Below are 16,129 nucleotides of genomic sequence, written 5' to 3'. Positions count from 1 at the left end.
TCTAGCTAGATGTGACATTAAACTATCATTCTTAATGCTTCTCAGAAATAAATATTTAATAAAATAAAACTTTGCCTCATTCATCATTGTTGCTGGAAAGTAAATTGTCACGTGACAAAACACTTACATGTTGTTGCCATGGAAACTATAAAAGCATCTTAAAAGTTTTTAAGAGATTAAAATGACAGACCTGCTAAAGTTTATTTAGCATGAACATACTAGAGAGTGCAATAAATGTTTTGTCTGAATGGAACTGCGCCTTTAAGGAAACAATTAAGGTCCAGTACTATGGCTGAACAGGTGTGTACCAGTGTTAATACACAGAAAATACCCTCTCCTGTCCGACATCTTCACCAGGCTAAAAACAGACAAACAACAAAAAAAAAAACATCATTATCAAATGTAACCAAAAATAACAACCTCTGCCTTTCATCTTGTAACATATAACAATTGGCTACAGATTGGCAACTGTCTGAAATGTTTTCACTTTTGAATAATCTTTTTTTACTGTAGAATGATGGACTTTAAGTTGTTTGGAAATGGCTTTATAACCCTTCCCAGATTGATGGCAACAATTGCTTCTCTAAAAACATTGCTGATGTCTTTCATCCTTGGCAGCACACACCTGAATGCTCCAGACCAGCAAACTGCTAAAACTTTAGCTTTCATAGAGCTGGTCACACTTACTGATGATCAATTAATCAAGGGCATTTGATTAGCAGCACCTGCCTGCTACTTAATTTTTCACACATGGCTTCTGCATTTTGGCTTTATTTTTGTTGAATAAATCATGACACTGCGCATTATGTCATGTGATGTTCATCTGAGGTTGTATTTACCTCATTTTTAGACCTGTTATGGAACCGGTGATTGTTTTAAGTCCTGATATGTAAAGACATAAAATTCAAAGAGCTCGTACCTTCTTTCCCACACAACTGTAAGTGCCAAAAAAGCTGATACCACCCAATAAGAATAATATCCAACAACAACGTGCTAATAGCTGTGAAATCGAGCTTTTGCAGCACAAGCATCATTCACATCTCCCATGTGGCTGCAGTGATGTCATGATGCCATTACCCAAGCATTCTCCTTCAGTACATCATGAGGTGGCTGGACAGATAAGAAAGATGGATGACTCTGCACCTGGTCCACTTAAAATGTTGGGTTATGGTACTGGACCTAACATGGTTCTCCAGCATCTTGGAATACTACCATATTGCATGATCCCATGGCACATTCTTACATTATCAAAGTTCATGAGCTTGCATGTGGCATGATTGTAAATAAGAGAAATATGCAACCCTTCTTCATAATAAATTCTTGTTTTTTTTTGTTGTTTCCTTGTACTGATTGAAGAACATACATAGATCCCCAGATACCCAAGAGGGAGGAAGCATCAGGGACAATATCACATTTGGGAGTCAGAGGTGAGGTGAGAAGGCTGTAGTTAATAAGGAGCATGAAAACTGTGCAGATGCCAGATACCATGGGACCACTTTAATTAACAGAGTAAGGTCAAAACAGTTAATTAAGTGGATCACGAACACTTCTACTTTTAAAAGCATGCTTAATAAATGTAGATGTTCATCAATATCCTTTATATTCTGTTGTGGTTGCTTTCTTCACATTCTTGTTTCTTTGTATAATTACCATTTGTTTTAAAAACAGCTTTAATTGTCTTCATGCTTTTCTTTACCTTGTCTACCACCAAAATGTTTACCCCATATCCTACACATGTTCTCTTATTGTCCCCAATATGAGACGGAGGAGTAAAGGTATGGAGGGCATGCAGGAGTCTCCTTGTGGGAAGATTACAGAGAAGTTCACATCTGGCAGACATGACTTACAAGGTGTTGTGGCAGATGCTCATATCTAAAATTAAAGCTTAAGTAAAAGAGTGTACCTAGCAGAGAAATACCCCAAAATAAGAGACAATAAGCATCTTTCCACTAATGCATTCACTCCACTACTCTGTTCAGAGCTGCACCTGTAGTTGAACAAGTCCATTTCTTTTTTACCTCCATAAAAAAACATACAATATTCTCATTGTGCAACCAAGAAGAGAAGAACAGGCAAATGTGCCTCTTTGTCACGTTTCACCATGCGCTAGCTGGACTTGTTCAAACTTTCCATTTTCATTTCACGTTTCCTGCCACTAGTGGCCGCCCTAGCCAATCAGGACATCTCAGACTGATTATCAGGTCCAGCTGCAGTGGCTTACCTGATCAAGTCAGCCTTGATAAACCTGCCCAGCCCTGCAGTCTGGGCCTTGACATTGAAGTTGGAGGACTACCTGTTTGGTTCCTGCCTTGTTCCAGTACCTGCCTTGTTCCAGTACCTGCCTTGTTCCAGTACCTGCCTTGTTCCAGTACCTGCCTTGTTCCAGTACCTGCCTTGTTCCAGTACCTGCCTTGTTCCAGAACCTGCCTTGTTCCAGAACCTGCCTTGTTCCAGAACCTGCCTTGTTCCAGAACCTGCCGTGTTCCAGAACCTGCCGTGTTCCAGAACCTGCCGTGTTCCAGAACCTGCCGTGTTCCAGAACCTGCCGTGTTCCAGAACCTGCCGTGTTCCAGAACCTGCCGTGTTCCAGAACCTGCCGTGTTCCAGAACCTGCCGTGTTCCTGAGTTGCGGCCAGCGCCCCACTAAGTGGACTCCCAATAGGAGTGCCCTGCATCGCGACTCCCAGGATGACTGCCCACTAGCGGACTACCCTGGTTGAGTGCCCTGCAAGTGGGCAACCTGCCGTGTGCCCTGCAAGTGGGCAACCTGCCGAGTGCCCTGGAAGAGGGCTACAAGCCGTGTGCCCCGCAAGTGGGCTTATCTGCCATGTGCCTTGTTCCAGTACCTGCCTTGTTCCATTACCTGCCGTGTTCCTGAGTTGTGGCCTGCGCCCCACTAAGTGGACTCCCAAGAGGAGTGCCCTGCATCGCGACTCCCAGGATGACTGCCCACTAGCGGACGACCCTGGTTGAGTGCCCTGCAAGTGGGCAACCTGCCGTGTGCCCTGCAAGTGGGCAACCTGCCGTGTGCCCCGGAAGAGGGCTTCAAGTCATGTGCCCCGCAAGTGGGCTTATCTGCCGTGTGCCCCGCAAGTGGGCTTATCTGCCGTGTGCCCCGCAAGTGGGCTTATCTGCCGTGTGCCCCGCAAGTGGGCTTATCTGCCGTGTGCCCCGCAAGTGGGCTTATCTGCCGTGTGCCCCGCAAGTGGGCTTATCTGCCGTGTGCCCCGCAAGTGGGCTTATCTGCCGTGTGCCCCGTAAGAGGACTTATCTGCCGTGTGCCCCGCAAGTGGGCTTATCTGCCGTGTGCCCCGCAAGTGGGCTTCCTGCCAAGTCGCGTGACTCTTTATATATATATTGTTGTACCACCTCATTCAATACAACTCTTGATCCAGATCTGTTGTCTGTGGTTTATTCCTGCGCCTGTCTGTAACAACCCCAGACCATAAATCATCGTGGGGTACAGACAGAGCCCCTCGTATCCCCTGCACCTGGGCTCCTTATCAACCTGTGTCCTCGGTTCGTGACACTCTTATACAAAAGGGGCCGACACATCACTTTTGGTTCCCAAGAAAATCCCAGTAGATCAGCAGTTTCTAAAATACTCATACCAGCCCGTCCGGCACCAACAACCAAATGCATGCCATGTGATTGGCTGCTGCCATGTGATTGGCTGATTAGCTATTTGTGTCAACAAGCAATTGAACAGGTTTACCCAATAAAGTGGCCAGTGAGTGTATATATAATTTGTCTGGCAATATACCCCAAACTACTTTATTATTAAAGCCAATGGCTGATGGCAGGGCCAGACTTAATACAGCTCCTCTTGAAGCTCTCTGCACGGGGAAGCTGTTTTAAAGTTGACCCCAGCATTGCCCAGAAACCTCCTTGTTTCTTCACTATTATCTGCCTCCCAGTATTTCCCAATCTCATCCTCCCCCTTCTTCCAGCGATCCCGGCACAATTCTCCCATCCTTACACTCGTGTATACTTTCCCCTCTTGCTCCTGAGAAATATTTATTTCCCTCAACCCTCCTACATCATTTAAAATATGAATAATTGACACCGAGAAACACTCACAGCTTACAAAGTGTAATCAACATTATTATTTCATAATTACAAGTTGCTAAATGTGGTCCAATTAATCAGCTATACAGTTAGAATATTTCACTTGTTAATCAACTATTTCTGACTTACTCGGAATATACAGTGTATGCAAGCGCATGGGGTTATTTAAACATAGACTTCATTAACAATACTTCATAGCGCTCAAAAATATTTCTATAACTAGCCATAGGTGTTCTACATTATTGCATTACACAGCAAAGTACATTAAATTAACCCATGGTGTACACAAATGAAAGCATGACATGTGTATTAGCAACCCACTATGTACTATGCATACCTGGAAGCAGCCACATTAACCCTTCCTTCCAAATCTCATCATTTACAAATAATCCCCAATGTTACCAACTTTTTCCCTGGCCTTTGTTCTCCCCGCTCCATGAAGGTGCAGTTAAATCCTCAAATGTAGTAGCTTAAAGGGGGATTCCCTCCTATAATATTTATTTAACTGTGACATGGAAGCCTCCTGGAGACTGGAACACTAAACTAAATTACTACATGCATGACAAAGTGTGCATTGTATGTAATTGTGTAAATAATAATGCCGCAAAGGACGCCTAATGCAGATTTTCGGCACTACGCTGCTTCACATATGGGGCGTCTGACTTCACAGTCTGACCATACCAAGTAGACTTGTGCGTTCGGATTTGTACTGTGATAATGTGGTCCATACATTTTATTCCCATTTTTAATGTCTTATCTCTCGCGATTTAGCAGAGCTCATCATACAGGTACCATAAAAAAAAAATATATATATATATATAAATGGTAAGATCCCTCTATTGTTATATGTTTATTGAACATATATTTTATATAAACAGTGATTAAAGTTAATCTAAAAAATAATTAATAAAGTACATGAAAATAAGTATAATGCTTGCCGATAAAGATAATAACCGCAGTATCCCCCAACTCGCAATTTCACTATCTTATATATCCATTGTCTTGGGTAAAAGTTGGCATCTTCACGCGGCATGACCTTGACAATGTCACTCAAAGTTGTTTACTACAAATGGACATCTGCAAGACCTAGAACATGTCGCTCAATTTTGTTTACTACGAATCTTGCTTTCGCAAAAGACACCTGTAAGACCTTGAACGTGACACGTACTGTATTTTATGTATAATAAAACCCCAAAACTAAGCACAAAGCGCAAATATAGTTGACCATCGTACTTATATAGCTGTATTATATGTATTAATTTAACAAATATCTGAAAACGAAACAACAAAACAAACAAAAACGAAGCAGAGATTTGTTGCTTTTTTTGTCTGTCTTATGAATTCTCACACTCAGAAGTGGTCAGCTGAGATGGCTGGGAGACATTGGGAGAGAGCCCGAGAGAGAGTGAATGAGAGTCTGAGTGAGTGTGAGAGAGAATGACAGAGTGTTAGTGAGACTGAGTAACAGCGTATTTCATTTCCGAAAAGAAATAGCCCTCCGAATTTCATCCGAACTGAAAAGGGCAGGGAGAGGCGATGAGAGCTGTGAAGGCAGACCATGCGTACGGAGGAAACCGGGAATTAAGGACATTAATGGAAAACATCAGGTAAGTATCCCAGCACACGGCTTCACCTAACACCTACCTACACAGCTCTCATTACTAGGAACCGTACCGACTAAAAGTGTAAACCAATAAACGTTTCTCTTTGCTAATAAAGTGCAAGATTCCTGTAATAGGTGCTGCAGGTAGACTTGATGAATTAATATCAATATCGGGACTTCTGAGCTGCTGCCTGTTCCTGCACAGAGCAGGTAATAACTACCGTGTTCTCCAGGAACCAGTTAGGAAAATGAATAGCTTTTTAGAGCGATGATCTAGGTCGCGTCGGACCCAGGTCGCGCTGCACAATTTTTGTTCCCTTTAATGCATTTGACTATTTCTCATTGTTTAGGCAAAAGTCCCAATGAGTCATTGGTATGGAAAATGTAGCCACAAATTGATAACTCAATTGATAATGTAATGTTAAAAGCCATATTATATCTTGGGTGCCCCTATATCATAGCTGCTAACAGAATCATACATGCTGAGACAGTCCCAACAGTCAGGTAATATCTTGGCTCCACTGAGTGCTGGGAACTGTGCACATGCAATGCCAAAGTTGGGCATGCGCAAAGGTGTGTGGAGCAAGCTGAGATATGATAACAATTGTTACACACCTGGTGTGTGATGCCACTCTGTTTACCATCCCAGGGAAGGAAATCCAAAGGTTGGTAGGTATACGCTAGCCACGAAAAACTACTGTCACTCGCTAACGCACAAAAAAAAAGAGAACATACAGCACCGGCCGCTGTAACCACGAGCCCTGGAATACTTGACCAAAAAAACTTATATGACGGATGTCTGCTCACAGATCCTATTGATTAAAAAACAAAGTCCTTTTAAATACATTTGCACTTATAAATCAAAAAGCAAGTACCTGGGGTTGATGGCACCTTTACCTCCTGGACATAATCCGTGCTGACAGCCTACAGGCAAGATATTTGATTTATCGTATGGAAGTGAGTTGTATAATTATACCACAGAACTGCTCCCAGCTGCCTTGTTGAAGTTTTGCCCACAAGCTAATCGGCGTGATCTCGCATATCAGCTCTTTCCATTTCATTTGCTCATATTAAGCCCCTTAATTTGGAATCAATATTTTCATATAACGGAAATATGCTTACATTTGTGAGCTTGGCAGAAAAAAAAACAGATAATAGAGCTAAAGACTACAGTCATTAGAATACACATTGTATGGGATTCCCAGTGTTTGAATTACTGTAATTTTATTTGTCGGAAATATCTTTTGGAGGGGATTTTAACTACTGTGCCTTTTCACGTTAACCAGAAAATGAATTTGAAAACAGTAACCTGGCACAAACTTAGGTGCTTTGCCATGATCAACTAAGACATAACGTTTTATCTAAGTTTTATCTATCACAATCATTTTATTGTTTTGTTTTATAATGATTCCTCAAATATAGCTTCATGTTAAAAAAAATCTTAGTTTTTTTTTTTTTCCCATTATCTGCACACCAAAAAGCACTGGAGCCACGCCGATATAATTATTCAGATATAATTATTCAAATGCACTTTAATAAAGATAATATAGCACGTGACATAACAAAGAGACCATGCAAACCAAAAAAAATGGCCAAAAAGGCAGGCACCTGAGATTCCCCAACTTTTCATTTTCAATTTGCTCTCATTATCAAATTTATCTGTTTAAACCATCAAGTACGTCATGAGAAAATGTCCCTAGAGGACCAATGACGTACCTGGCACGTCTTTGTTAAAAAATGCTCCCTCATCACCAGCAACAGTAAACAAAAAGTCCCCCAGAGCTTTTAAACTACGGTGATCAGTGTAGGCAGCTTCAGGGACAAAGCCCTTGGTTTCTTCAGTCCCCACACAAGCTCCAACCCTCCCCTGCTGTGCATTCGCTCAATGTGAGTGATTATTCAGTGTTAACCCCCATCTATAATGCAATCACAACATTTTAGGGGTTAATCTTCAGCCCCCAAAAGCTTGTGGGGACCAAATCACAACCAATGTGGGGTTCCTATGGATGACCAGCCTTAAAAGGGGTTTTTCAAAAGTCGAAAGTGCTTCCAGGTCAGTTAGTTAAGGCTCTGCTGCCGTTCAACTGCTGCAGAGCCAATCAAAAGTGGGCTGACTCGCAGTATATCATATTTTTTTTAAGGGAATTTAAAGGAGGGGCTTCTACTAGCGCATTTAGTACATTATTGTAAACCGTACAGCTAGGATCCAAGGTGCATATAAAATACATAAAACAGAGTTACTGACTCTTTGCTTAATATGCCGGTATATTCAAAACGTAATGTTTACAACAAAACCTACTTTAAGTAAGTTTAAGAGCTGATTACCTTATCAAGATCAAGAAAAGTCCTTGATAAGACATGGATAAAACACAGGCCAAAGCCGCAGAGGACTATTCCCTGTGGATAATCTGGTAAACAGTAAATCTCGTCCCACTGGAAGGCTGTGTGTGAACTGCTATTTAGTCTCCGTGGAATTAAAGCCCAAAAGACTACAGCGGAATAGTAGAGATATATACGGTTACACAAGACTCTAGCTTTTCAGCTTGAAAGGACCAAACAAATTCTTCTGTAAATAAATTAACATGGTGTTCCTTGAGCTAACGTTGGTTGTATTTAGCAGATAAGGTCAATGTGGTTATGTATAAAAAAAGATTCTAATTAATTCTCAAAAGTGGTCTTATCACCATAGCAACCACTGGAATGACCCAACCAGCAGGGTTGCTGTGGTTCTAAAACCAATTTTCAGACATCGCAATAGACTTACTCTTGGCAACACCGATCACACTCACCATTTGCACCACAGTCAGACACACCGATCACACTCACCATATGCACCAGTCAGCCACACCGATCACACTCACCATGCGCACCACAGTCAGCCACACTGATCACACTCACCATATGCACCAGTCAGCCACACCGATCACACTCACCATACGCACCACGGTCAGCCACACCGATCACACTCACCATACACACCCAATCAGCCACACCAATCACACTGACCATACACACACCAGTCAGCCACACCGATCACACTCACCATACACACCAGTCAGCCACACCGATTACACTCACCATACACACCAGTCAGCCATATTGTACACACTTACCATACACACCACAGTTAGCCACACAGACCACACTTACCATATAACCCACAGTTAGCCACATGCATCACATGCTACCCCACACCACATCTGCCACAGATATTACGTATTTTTTTTGAGGGGGGGTGTCGCTCTTCCAGGTTTAGTAAACAGGAGTGTTGAGTGTAGTCGCACCAGTAAGAGGAAACCTTAGAGGAGTTTACAGTATGCAGATCTTGCAATCTGCTGTAGACCAACTTCTCCGGCTGCGTCAATACCGTTACTGGTTAACACCAGGATATTACGTCATAGCTTAATGCTTCATCAATAAGGAACGCACTGTGTCTAGGACACCATGCTGCGGAGGCTGTGCCAGCTAGGCTCTCCATATTGTAAATAACTGTCTGGGCAATCCAAGAACTGCACCCCAACCCCCAGACTTGCCGCCCTTGGCCTAGTCATCTAAGGCCAAAGTACACAGCTGGGCTTGTACTAAAAGGTCTGTGAATTCTCAAGTATTCTCAAGCTCTATAGGAAAACAAAGGAACCAGAGAGGTGTATCTACAGGTTATACCTGCCCCTGGGCATCCAAAGCTAGATAGTTATATTAATAGAAGCAAAACAGCATTATTATTATTTCAATATTTCCTTTCTTTGTCATTAATTTTTCCAGGCTACGTTGCCCTCACCTTGCCAGGATATACACAATCTGTCTCTTTTTTAATAAAAACCTTTCTCGCACATAACCCGTACCTTTGGCATGTGAAATGGCAGGAATGTTTTATTACTTCCTGGAATACTGAAGCTGTTATTAATGTATAACACACACGAAAGCGTTGTGATTACGTTGACATTTGTCCTCATTTTTTTCCTATTTATAGAACTCAGAATGTGTACAGAATTTTCAAAGATAAATACATGCTGTATGGATTCGTTAATGAATAACATGGAACGCAACAGTTATGAAAAGTTCATTGTTGAACACGGTTTTCAGTTAAAATAATAAGATTTTGACATTTGCATTCTTTTAAAAAAAAAAAAATCTTTAACTCTTTAGTGTCCCGTAAATATATACATAGCAACTTTTTTTAACCGGGGTTGGAGGACATATAAGGAGAAGCATCTTAAAAGGTTAAAGGATCTTAATATGCATCGCTTGGGATAAAGAAAAGAGAGGGGGGATGCAATAGACACATTTAAATACTTAAAGGGGTTTTACAAAGTACAGGAGTGAAGCTCATGTGAAAGGAGGAGCAATGTTAGAACAAGAGGTCATGGTCTAAAACTAGAGAGTCAGAGGCATAGACGTAACGTAAGGACGTTTTACATTACTCAGAGGGTAGTAGATAAATTGAACAGTCTCCAAGCAGAAGTGGTGGAGGCTAATACAGTAAGGGAATTAAAACAGGCATGGGATAGACCTAAAGCTTTCCTTACTATTTGACCTGACCAAACACTGGGTAAAAATGGGCAGACTAGATGGGCTGAATGGTGCTCTGCTGTCAAATTCTATATACATGGTTAATCCTATAATTTGGGTTTAGATAACTACATAACATGCCACAAGCAAACAAAGTAAGGTATTTGGTATTAGGTCTGTTTTACACTTTTGGTTCACAACTTGCCACAATGTATTTCAAACACATGAATTGTGTGGTTGTTTAGAATAAGAAACCATGTAGATACATATGTTGTAGGAAGCGTATGGGTATTTTAGCTCTACAGCTGCCCTCATAACACTAAATAGCTATTTTGATTTTTAAACTCAGGGATATTGTAGGTATTCACATAATAGGGTATGGTTTAGATTTGCTACCATGAGGTTATATATACTGGAAATGTCCAACTACCACACTGACATCTACTGGTCATCATCTATAATGACATCCGTACTATAAATAACACAAACACTGGTCAAACCCCACAGCAAACCTTTTGTGATGCAAATATTACGTTACCTTTATGTATAGAGCCCCAGCAGACTTAGTAGCGCTGTTACAATGGGGGACAGTAAACATATTTAACAATGACATTAATGTTGACAATACACAGACTCAATATATAGAATAATGTATAAATTTCAAATACAAGGAAACACATGCTAATATTATATATTGATTTATACAGCACTATAGAATATAGTATAAACCCCGAAGACCAACGGCCTTCGTTCAGTAAAGTTGCATAATACATTTTCATTCTACTATTATTTATAAAGAATTATTTATTACCTAACCTAGCCCTTGGAAATATATATTATTATAGTGTTTCTCCTAGGTTTGCTCGGTTCTCAGCAGACACGCATTGAATGCCTAATGGATGTGAAATTTCTGAGCTACTGCAATTTCTCAGTGTTGTTGCTCCTAGCAATTCATTGTCGGAGATATTTTTTTCTTTAAGTATTCTTTATTCAATTTTTTTCTCCCATTTAAAACATTACACACAAAAATATAGATATTGCATTACGCATATTTTCTAACAAAACACATAACATAAAAATAAATTCAGAAAGTATAAGGTTTGCTCAGGTATTCTAAAAGTAAACCAACTACAGTCTAGAGTCTTTTAAGACATCTTTGCTCGATAAAATTGGCCTTATTCCACTTTAATCCGTCAAATTTGTATTTACCGAAGGGCAACCAGCTATTATTGTAGCTAGCCAAATATGAACTCTAAATATCTCTAAGAAAAGGGATATTCTCTGCATATTAAAGTAGAACAGGGCAAATTCGGGAAATTGTTCTATATTGCCATCAATTGGTTTCATTTTAGAGCATTTCCACCAAATATGCAGAAAGTTGCCTTCAGATGAATGACATCGCCAGTATTGATCAGATAAATTAGTGTTTGTTTTATTCAATACCTGTCAGAGATATTTGATCAGGAAAAAGGATCAATTGTCCACAGTTGCAGAAGCCGAGACACAGGCCAGATAGATTTACTTTCCATAAAAACTGCAGCTTGGGAGATTCTGGTGTTTAAAGCATCTTCTAAATCTGAATATAATTTGGTTGATTCCAATATAAAGAACACAAAACACGGATATAGCCAAAGAGGAGATAGCAGTCTCCAGTCGAAGTTGATAACTTTAATCGGGCAAACATGAAAGAAAAATTACATGAGCTTTATGGAGCTCAAACGCAATTGCCATTCTAGTTGAAGAAGAGACCTCTAAGGTCCCATACTTTCATCTAATTTTACATCTGTACTCTGTAGCTGATACGCTAGGGGACTTCATTTTGGAATTACACATTTTTGGCTGAGGTTTGTGGTCTTTCCCCCTTGGTCTGATTATAGCCCACAACAGGGACAATTCAATTTCCCACCACTTTCTATATTCATTTTATTTTAATATATTTTTGAAGAAATGGAGAATTTAAGTCTTTTTTGTTAGTTTTTGTAGCACCCGGTCATTACCATTACCATTACCACAAGCCAGATGGCAAATGGCCAGCGGCAACAGACGTCCCAAATTGGAAGAGGGAGCAGAGTTCAATTATCTTATAAATACCTGTTAAATAATAAAGTAATATAAACCCATTCATCCCACTCAAGATTGTAAGCTTGCGAGCCGGGCTCTCTCCCCCTAATGTATCGGTTTGTCTTAGTCTGTCAATTCTAGTTGTGTCGTTGTGTCAGACCCCTTGACTATATGTATTGTATGAAGCGCTGCGTAAATTGTTGGCACTATATAAATAAACCATTAATAATAATAATAATAATGAGAATTCCTTTATTGTCCTCGGTTTTATGTGCACGTCGCCCCCTGGTGGCCGCCCTGTATTTAGTTATATATTTACAGTACTGTGAGGTCCTTAATACCTTGACATGAAGTCATATCGCAGAGAGTCTATTTGCTGAAACAGTAATAAAGGACGCTCATGTTCTGCATCTCCCAGATATATTCTAAGGCTTTGTAAATATAATTACTGATATAACTAGCCCAACAATTAGAAGCCCCAGCCTCTGTACAGTGCAGAAAAGACACACTTATTAATAATTTCCAGATTATTCCATTTTTTTATTTTTGGTACAGCCTCATCCAATTACTTAGAAAGTCAACACAAGTAAACATAGAGCAACCTACACATACAATCTCCGAATTTATTAAAAGAACATTCCGTTAGGAAAACAAATGAAAGTCCTTGCCGCTTTCTTGTTGCTATAGGGACCACAATGTTTTAATGCAGAATAAAAGTACATGTGTTCCTTTAAAAGAACTTCACGATATCTGTTAAATAGACCTATATATGGATTTAGCCATATAACCAACGTGAAGTTCTTTGTAAAATGCCTCTTTATTCCACAAATTGTATAATGTGCACGTTGTATACAAGAGTATCCTCGCTGTGAAACTGAATTACTGTCTTAACCTTAATTTGAAGATGCATATAAACCAGACATATAGCTATAGCCTAGACGTACGCATATGTACATATACACATACACGTGTTCAAAAGTTTTGGATCACTTATGAATTTCCTTGTTTTGGAAATAAAATTAAATGTTTTGCATTACGGTGCATGGGAGCGCTTTATCGGTGATGATCAGTGATATGATTAGAGCTGGCCTGGGAAAAAATGGCTGAAATGACAGTCCTATGCTGAACCACTGGGACTGCAAGCAGACTGGTAACTGTCTATGCCGAAAGGGGAGAAGAGCGGAGGGTGCCCTGATGGCAGACCACCCCATGACATCACAGCGCTAGCCACACGAGTGTGACAGATTCTCAAAGGGGAATCCTTTTTTAAGCAACAGTGATAGTAATGATGCGGTCACCCTGGTGTTAAGGGTTTTTTGGTGCCATAACAAAGTTAGTGTATAAAATAGCTGCTGATGTCACAACACCACCTTTACACATTACCACTACCTGCTGCTGGGGCTATCATATAACACTATCAGCATCACCAATGAGAACACTGTTAATGCATATTGTTTAAAAAACGTTGTCATGGAGATGAGTAAATGCAAACTTTTCTTGTGTTTTTGTATCTCGCTCTCTGCGCGTATTCATCAGCAACAGAATAATTTAGCACAGGTGACCACTTTAACCCTTTAGTAGACAGGTCAGGCACCGTTAGTGGGTTAGGGGCTCGAACTACAGTTGCTTCGACTTGCGTTTCTGTTAATACACGTTTCTTAAAGTCATTGAGATTTATCTGGCACCCACAGGGTTACCCGACCGCATTACTCACACCCTATAATAACTAAGACCTTTCGGTACTGCTCTGCCTTGTATGAAACAACAAAGTTACCCATTTATTTTGGTGTTTCACAGAAAGTGCTCCCCTACCCACAATCCTCTGCTGTTTGGGGATCCAGTTCTTGCAGAATGATAGTAAATTGCATTAAATGCCGTGACCATACCTGGAAACCCTCCGGGTCTGACCCAGAGATTGCCGGGTGAAGCACTGGTTCTCAGAGTCAAGACCCGAATCCTCCGGTTTGTCAGCCCCCTAAACATAAAAATAACCCCTATAAACTATATAGTTTCAAGAAAAAGTAAATGAACCCTTTGGAATTTCCTGGTTTTCTGCATTAATGGATATTCCCTGAAGCTCTTTCTGGTAGCCAGGACACAATCTCCCATAAACTGGCGATCCCAGGGCTGAGCTTGCACGATTGCTCCTTTAAGAGCGATGAAAGGTTTGGGAGCTTCGATATTGCAGTTGCTGGTCTACCAGGATTTCCGGGCATATAGCAGCAGCAGTGCCTTCACGATCGCTACAACTGTAGCGACAGTGGAACATTTTAATGTCATACCAGCTTTATTTATGAATGGATTAGTACAGGCGCTGTGGTTTCCTCATGGAACTCTTGATGTAGAGTGCTCTCACGTACTGCCAGTTTTAATTCAGAAGAGATACCAAGAAGTTGATTGACAAGTGTATGTTATAAACCAGTTCTTCCTCTGTCATTTAAACATGACGGCCAGACACAGAACCTTTTTCATTTGGAACTTAATAGTTGACTTCACCTCATCAACCTTGGCCACCATGCTCTCATTGTGGGTCAGAAGCTAAGGGAACTTCCCAGCTTTGTTCAGTCCAGGTCCCAAAATACGAGGAATCTGCTTAATAAGAGATTCAGATGCCAGGAACTCATCATACTTTTTGGCTAGATTTTTCACCAGCTTTTTGTTCTTGTTAAGCTTCTTCAGAGCCTCAATATCCATATGAGGTAAATCCACAGCCTTTGCTTCATCACAATGCTGCTGATCCCCCTACACACACACACAGAATTTGGGGCGTGGGGTTGACTTCAGCCTGACTGCGCCAGAGAAACGCTTGTTATTTTGGGGGTCATAGTTTTTCTAGCTGATCTGAAACTCAACACTCTCAATGAATTTTCTCCTCTTTTGCTTTGAGCCCTGAAGCAATTCCCTAACTGCTTCATAGAGAGTTCCGTGAGAAACGTTGCTCATCGCTTCAAAGAGGCGTACGACACGTAAAAGAAAAGTCAGTGGAACATTTTTTTACCTACGATGTACCAGATACGTCACTGGTCTTTTAGAGGTGTTTTCTCATGAAATGCCTGGTACATAATTTGTTGTGAAGGGGTTAAAACATGCCATCTACGTGAAGAGGTTTAATTCTTTCCTCTTTTGTGTCTGTATCTATCACAGACAGTTGGTTGATGGGGCTACCTGATGTGGCTACCTGTGGCATCCCAGTACAGAACTCATTAATTGGGAATGATCTTACTTGGAAACCTGGTACAGATGAACCAAAAGCAGCACTCCATATTGAAGGCGCATTCCTTCAATGTTATCCATCCTGATTCAATTTGATACAAGTACAATTTTCAAAGTCTTGTAACATTGAAACATAGACTTTGATGGAAGATAAGACTGATTCAGGCCGGCTAGTCTGCTCGCTTTTCCTGCTGTAGAGACTCAAACCTTAACCAGTCCTTAAGTCTTAGAGATTCAAGAGCCATCTCCCCATCTCATGCATGTTTAAATTACCCCACTGTATTAACCTCTACCACTTATGCTGGGAGGCTGTTTTTTTCTCCATAAATTTCCCTCCTGTAGTTGTTCCAAACATTTAGATAGTTAAGGGATTTAACATATCCTCTCTCCTTTCCTCCGAGCTGCAGAAACGGGATAGCTGAGATTTTGCAGAAAATAATTTGGGGTGCAAGGTAACATTGCCACTTTTAACCAAGTTAACTTCTTTGACTCTCTCACTAACTTGGCGTTGTTCTCCAAGCCATTGTACCTGTCAATCAACCACCCCCCCTCCTTCAAACAGCAGGGGGGAGGGGATTTTTTTGACAGGGGCAACTAGAACTTTTTTCTAAAAACTTGCAAATAGCTGCTCTCAGTGTATCGCGGAGGAGTTGGAGCAGTAATGTGCTTTCATGG

The 16,129-nt window shown here is 40.8% G+C and overlaps 1 pseudogene; it reads right to left on the bottom strand.

The window, feature by feature from the left end:
* Positions 1-14,543: 14,543 nt before the first annotated feature.
* Positions 14,544-15,184, bottom strand: LOC149288605 (large ribosomal subunit protein uL1 pseudogene; annotated as a pseudogene).
* Positions 15,185-16,129: the final 945 nt, after the last annotated feature.

Source organism: Sceloporus occidentalis, unplaced genomic scaffold, assembly GCF_023333645.1.
Source record: "Sceloporus occidentalis isolate IW3139 unplaced genomic scaffold, rSceOcc1.0.p SCAF_50, whole genome shotgun sequence".
NCBI classification, from domain to species: Eukaryota; Metazoa; Chordata; class Lepidosauria; order Squamata; family Phrynosomatidae; genus Sceloporus; species Sceloporus occidentalis.
Note: the sequence above shows the minus strand (reverse complement) of the source record. Positions and strands in the feature narration are given on the sequence as shown.